The sequence below is a fragment of the Triplophysa rosa genome, linkage group LG22 (assembly GCF_024868665.1).
Source record: "Triplophysa rosa linkage group LG22, Trosa_1v2, whole genome shotgun sequence".
Lineage (NCBI taxonomy): Eukaryota > Metazoa > Chordata > Actinopteri > Cypriniformes > Nemacheilidae > Triplophysa > Triplophysa rosa.
The window spans coordinates 2978367-2986049 of NC_079911.1; positions in this window are offsets into that span (position 1 = coordinate 2978367).

The window sequence follows — 7683 nt, forward strand, 5'->3', positions numbered from 1 at the left end:
TATTTCATGCTAAGTATACTGCAAAGCCATTTACATCTTATGTACTAAATGAAAATACACTGCGATTGTATTTGTGGTATACTAAATTGGTATACTTAAAGTCTGCTTAATTGGAACAATTAATTTTGTACTTAATATACTTTAATTGTGCAGAAATAGTGTTGACGTCCAACTAAAGAAACATTTAAGTGTGTTTGATTGTGCTAAAGTGGAACTATTGCAAGTATACTTCAGGTACACTTTAAATATATTGCATTGAAAGATTGATTTTAATTCAAAAATCATAAAATCCTTATCAAAAGTGACATTAGAACACATTTGTATTACAACACAGGCTTAATATGAAGAAATGTGCATTGTGTATAAGTAGAACTCCAAATAAAGTTTAATTATAATTTTATATCAGTAAGTCATGTCAGTAAATATGTTAATACATTTAAACTATACTTAGTATGAAAGAGTATTTTAAATGAATTGTTCTGGTTAACTGGCCAATCATAGCACACCTCGCTTTTCAGAGCGATGAGCTTTGTAAAAAATCTCGCATGGCTTCTCGTATCACTGTTATGCTGACGACACCCAGATCTACATCTCGTTTCACCCAGACGATACCACTGTAGCAGCTCGCATTACAGCCTGCCTAGAAGACATCTCAGCTTGGATGAAAGAGCATCACCTCCAGCTGAACCCGGCCAAGACAGAACTACTCGTGTTTCTGGCACACCCGACGGTGCAACACGATCTCACCATCCATCTTGGCAATACCACAATCACTCCTTCCAAAACAGCCAGGAACCTCGGAGCCATATTTTATGAACAGCTGTCCTTCAACGATCACATTGCAAAGACAATGCGGTCATGCCGATATGCCTTATTCAGCATTAGAAAGGTTAGACCCTATCTCACTGAGCATGCGGCACAACTCCTTGTCAAGGCCCTGGTAATCTCAAGGTTGGACTACTGCAATGCTCTCCTTGCTGGTCTTCCTGCAAAGGCTATCAAACCACTCCAGCTGGTTCAGAATGCAGCAGCACGCCTCATCTTCCAACAGCCCAAAATGGATCATGTGACACCCCTTTTCATCCCTCTCCACTGGCTACCGGTTGAAGCCCGTATCAGATTCAAGTCACTAATGCTTGCCTACAGGACTATCACTGGATCTGCACCGGCATACTTTCACACCCTCCTACACTCCTACACCCCATAAAGATCCCTGCGTTCAGCAAACCAGCGGCATCTTGTACTGCCTTCCCATAAAGGCAGTAAATCGCTTTCCCGCTCAATCTCATTCACAACTCCTTCCTGGTGGAACATTCTTCCTAAATTGGTCCGGTCAACCCCATCGCTCACAACATTCAAAAAACTACTTAAAACCCATCTCTTCTGTCAATACTTGACAGACAAATGAAAAAAAAAAGCTAACCCACTCTCTTTCGCTCAACAGTGGTCTAGCTTTTGTTGAAACCAGTAACTGGCACCTATTGCATTATTGCTCCTGTATGACATATCGCTTATTGCTCCTTAAACTCTTTGTAAGTCGCTTTGGATAAAAGCGTCCGCTAAATGACTAAATGTAAATGTATACAGTAGTAACATTTGTTTAGAACTTATGTCAGCTTATTCCATTTTGTGTGACAATGGTGTTTTCCGTTTACTTTTCAAATAGGCCTATAGTGACCCAAACTGGGCAGTATACAAAAACAAACAGCAATCTATCTCCACAGAGTGTTTATAGATTACAGGAAATTCAACCCACACATTTAAGTTGTGAAAAAATTATGTCAGGTTTGTCAAACCTTCTGGGACGGCCACTGTCCTGAGCTGCAATTTAATTCCCGCTTCTGTGAGATCATCATCCTGCAGAGTTTTCCTGCAACGAATCACAGCTAAACTTTCGTTTAATATATTTGTATCAAAAATATGTGTGGAAAATGAAAACAGAGATGTGTCATTTAAAAAGCCCTCTCCACACCCATTCTTCCGCGTTCTGAACATCGCATGAGGTCCAGGAAAATTTGGATGGTAAACACAACCCCACATTAAACTCGAACCTCAAACTTTCATAGTAACTCCCAGAAGATCTAATAGGAGTTCAAAGAGCCCTGCCTTCAACATGGGCCACACACACACACACACACACCATGGACTGTTGTCAGAGGAGTTCCACTGGGCTGAATTTGATCCAAAAACATCCTGACACTCAATTAATTTCATGTGGTCTTACTTCACAGACAGGCTCCCTAATTATACGTCAGCTCCACAATTACATCCTTTGCGACGACGAGTGGGTGATGGACAGAATTGGTAGTTGTTGCAAATGTGTCAGCAGGGACGAAGCTAAACCCTTTTCCCCTAGGAAAACGCTTGCCCGCGGCGGTTCAGGGATGCGATGAGTTTTCGTAAATCACACAGACAGATGTGAACAAACAAGAAACGCCCAATGGCAAATCAGCTCACTCACTGTGGTCTGAAGCTTCTGTACTGGGTGTAATCTCATCAGTACCCATGAAGCACATGATGATAACCACAGAAGATCAAATTATTGAATGGATAATTGAATTTTGGGAGTTTCACTTTGTGTAAAATCATATTTTGCTTACATTAATAAAATGTGGATCCTCGAGGCTTTTGCGTAATGTTAGATTACTAAGGAAAAACAACAAATATGCAGATTCAAGCTAAATACAGTAATCTTGGTTTCATGCTCCACCGACAATGAGATGTTAATGAGAGGAAAGTGGATGCTTCTTAACCTGATCAGGCAAGCAAAACAAATACAGTACCCAAAAAGAAATGTAGATAATTACTGTGATGAATTGTGTATATGTATACAGTACGTAATGTATACATACATACATTTAAATGTTATCTTTCATTACACACTAAACAGAAATAGTTTCCCAGCTGCCCCAAAAGCCCAATGGCTACTGAAACTAACTTGCCACATCATTCCAAACTTCTTGTAAAGTCCATTTCTTTGTTTTCAGAATCCTTGATGCTATGTCTTCTGGGACCTCAACATCTATCACTACCACACTATTCTAGTCTTGTTTCGGTTGGGTTGAATGGTCACTACTTATTCTTCTGATTGGATCTAACATCCCTCAGGAGACCAGTTGTGCTGTTGTTCCACAACTTTATGTGGTTACTCTCACTTTGGAGCTGAAACTCCGTGCAGATCTTGTTATGTCCAACCCTATAGTGGCTCGGTTGTGCTGATCAGTACTTTTTGTTTTTATGTTATCTCGTTTTTACGTGTTGAACTCTGTCTTCTTTATGTACATATGTTGTATATTAACAGATTATAACTCCATAGCAGAGTATGTTTAGAATGTGTCTAGTTACATATTGAAAACATAGTGTGTTCTGTAATAAATGACACATTTACATTTGAAACTGTGTAAGACAATAACATATATTTCGCAAGTAATGAAATCTTACAGTTTTATTTTGACAGTGTGGTCAAATACATCAGTTGCTATATTGAAGCAGAGTGTCAAAGACTGTTATAAAATGTGGCAGTGCAGGACGGTACAAAACTTACTCTATAAGGTGCATGTGTACATTATTGCTGTCGGGCGGAAACCTTGTATGTCTATATTTTGTGGTCCGTATATGGAAAGAATTAAAAGAGCTAGTCAACTTTGACAGCACAGTGTCAGAGACATGAAACAGAGACATTACTCTATTTAAACAATCATGCCGTCTGAAACTGCCGACCTAGTCACATTCACTATAGTGTATGTCACATATTGAAAATGAGTGACATTTCTACACAAAATTGCACACTCTATATTGTACATTGCATTGAGAATGAGGCAAACTACTTAAAGACTACTAGAACTACTACAGTGCACTACAAAAAATGACATTGTTACTAAGCATTTTTCTCTTGTTTTAGTAAAAAAAATTAAATCAATATACAATTACTTGACAAAAGAAGTGATCGAAGATATTTAGTCTTCTTTTATGAAAAATAATATAAGAATTAAGTAAGTTTATGACAAAAACAAGCAAAACAATCTGCCAATGGGTTGAGAAAAATAAACTTGAATTTAGTTGGACCTTTTTCTCATGTACCTAATTCAAGTTTTTTTTTCTTACCCCATTGGCAGATTTATTTGCTTGTTTTACCATAAACTTACTTAATTCTTATACTTTTCTCCTTAAGAAGAGACTAAATATCTTAGGTAATATCTTTAGATATTTGTACTACAAAAACACTTAGTAATGTCATTTTTTGCAGTGTAGACAAATATCATGTCCCAAAGATCAAGGTGTTACTATGAATTGTATGTGTTTTCAGAGAATGACCCACCTTAATCCCATGGTACAAGCAAAATGAAGCACGCTGAGCATTTCGCACAGTCAGGTCAACAAAAGAAACGTTGTGTTTAACTAATAAGGGCAAATGGGATTTAATCTTAATGAGCTTTTTAGATAAAAACAAGGGGGAAAGCACAGTCCTCCATAATAATCCATATTTATGTTACGAATTTGCCCCATGAAGGACGCTAAACCTATAATGCTGTATCAGCTTTTTACAAACAGACAGTTCATCCATATAAAATCCATATGTTTGTGTTGTTTGTTAAATAGAGCTATTTTCTATTTTTTGGAAAATTGTACTGACCACACAGCAAATATAAAATGATTAGCTGTTATGTGCATGTGGGCGTACAGTAATCTTTTTTGTACCTCCAGTGAACATATTTACTGCTATAAACAAGGACATGAGGGCATTTTGGTAAAGCCTAACATAAAAGGCCCATTGCATACAGCAGTGAGGCTAATAAAAATGAAGAAAAACCTTTGGCTCTTTTTATCTATAGAGGAAGACATAATTAATTTGCTATATGATGTCGCTCCGCTTGTAAAGCATGAAGTCAATAAAGCAGTACAACAGCTGTGACAGGTGAATTTTATGGTAAAAGCTTTTGGAACGTTCCTACTCTGCTTAAGCGGGTGATATCACCTTACATTAGATAAACAGGATCGAGTGGAGGAACAAGACAAAAAACAGATGACAGATGGACAACACAGCATAGTGTGCAAGGAGAAAAGAAGAACAGCTCTATCGTTGAATCGTTGAAGTGTGGCGCTGAGCCAGAGCAGTTTGTCATGGGCCTTCAGTAAGTTGTCTCCCAGCTCTCATCGAACAGTGTGTCCTCATAGTTGTTGAACTGAGACAACTGTAATTTCACACAGACACATTTCTGACATTCGGCATAAAATCTGGCCCACTTGGAGGAGACTGACAGCCAATGAGCCAATGAAATCAGCCAATGAGAGGTCTATAATAATAATAATAGCTGGTACCATAATACAGCCGCAGAAACAATTTAAAAAGACCATTTCAGAGACCGTTTTTCTGATTTTAAAATTTACCATTTATATGTGTTTAGGTAAAATTATCATTTAAGTTTCATTCTGTGACAATATTTCTCCCAATTTTCAAATAAAAATATTCTTTCTTTTTGCATGTATTTGCAGAAAACCGGAAAAACAGGTCAAAATAAGAGAAAGGGTCTGTATTTTTTCAGACCTTAAATACTGCAAAGAAAACAAGTTCATATTCACTTTTAGGCAATACAACAGTAATATTTCTACATGTATTTAGGAAAAGTAAAAAAAAAATTGTGTGATCACCCCGATTGTCATAGTTTTCATGTGTCTTGTCATGCTGTCAGTCTTTCACATTGCTGTTGGATGACTTTGTCAATTCTGAGGTTTGATATTGTTGAAATTCAACAGACACTGGACTGGAATGGGCACGTTACAATTAGAATTAGCTGATTTGAAATGAAACTTTGCAGTGGTCTCTTAATAGCTGTAATAGCATGGCATGAATAAAAAGTGTCGGTCCACTTCTAGTGTAACAGACTGTCTGAAAACATGAGGTGAATAAGCAGAAACTACAGATATGCGCAGATCATAGAACATGGATGGAAGTGACCTTGTAAGAGCCATTATTAACAATACAAATTACAAAAAGAAACAAAACATAATAACAAAAATATTAATTACCATATACTAGTTGGATTTTACACTTTGCTTTATGAGTTATTGCAATCCGAATGTTTTAATAATTTTATATCACGTGCAGACTAGAATTTTCTTGGCATTGTTTTCTTTTAGGTGCTTGTTGCACCTTTTTTATTTGGATTACTTTACTCTGAACATCCTCATGGCTTTGAGATGGAGATGGGTAACATTTACAGCTTTGCAAATACAGTCTAAAGCACTGAAGTGAGGACAAGAGAAAGTTAAGGGTGGGGGGAAAGCACTGTTCTGCCAAGGGAAGCGATCAATTTCTCGCCTCATTTACAGCAGGTGTATTCAGGTAGAGGCTACACACACACACACACACACACACACACACACACGCGCACACGCACGCACACACACACACACACACACACAGTAGGAGTGCAGGTAAGTACTTGAGCATATGTTCACCAAACCTCAGTCATCGTGTGCGTTTCAAGGACAACAGGATGCGGCAAACAATAAGCACTTCAAGATTCTTAACCTTGAATCCACAGGAATTAAAACACAATGTCAAGATTCACATGTTAACTGTTCAATTCGAGCATACAAGTTTTACGATTTCCTCTTCTCAGCATGTTGCTTATTGAGCATGCAACCGCGTAGGAGACCATACTGCACAATTTTGATGCTCTGCTCATTTCACTGAGAGGCGATTGTTTTCCAGGGAATGTCATTGAAATGAGTGCCACGCATCGGTGATCTCCCCATTCTGAAATCCTGAAATGCCTCTTAAAATTGCTTTCCAACATTCCATCAGCTTTAGACAGATGTTCCTGATCGTTGTCAAGCGGACATGATACGAGATGGCGTACAAATGGTTTGAGATCTCCATAACAACTAGCCAAGGCAATGCACGCTGTAACTTTATACTTGAAATTGAGCATCCAGTCATAAATGGCATGGAAACTTTCAATGAGTTCAATATAGTCTAAATGCTATGAACCAAAAATCATCATGGTGTATGGAAATACCACATTATATGCAGCTGATAAGCGTGAAAGTACAGTTGGCATTCTGTGTGCTTTCACATAATTGTGAATTGTATAGTATAGTAGAAGGTCAGAATAATGCTCAAATGGAATGGGCTCAAAATGTTTGGGGACAAAACAGTTCGCAACAGAATAGTTATGTTAATATGCCTTTTTAGACCATCGAGAAACAAACACATAATGCTTTTTTGAAAGCAGGAACTCAGAATGCTCACACATCCCCTGTAATGTGAGCTTTTCAGAATGAAACAGGACATTTAACAAACCTGCTTTTATTCATTGAAAATTGGTTAGATCCTAAATAGATTTTGGTAGATTGCGGAGGACTACTGCCCTCTTGAAACATTGCCAGCACTCACTTTTACCCTTGAGAGCAATGTCAAACATTTTCTTTCGAATCTAACACTACATTATTGGCATCACACGTATTATATTAAATTGCAGCATTAATTATTGGCAAGACATTAAAAGAAGTGCTTGTAAAACGCCTCATCTTGAAATATTGCTAGGCTACAGGTTGTAACTTACCAAATGTCACGCATCACGTGCAAAGAGCCTGGAATTAAAGCAAGTCCCTGCAGATACATACCATTTTTCTTGGAATAATCCCAAGCATTGAATCTTTACCTCAATCTTTTACCAT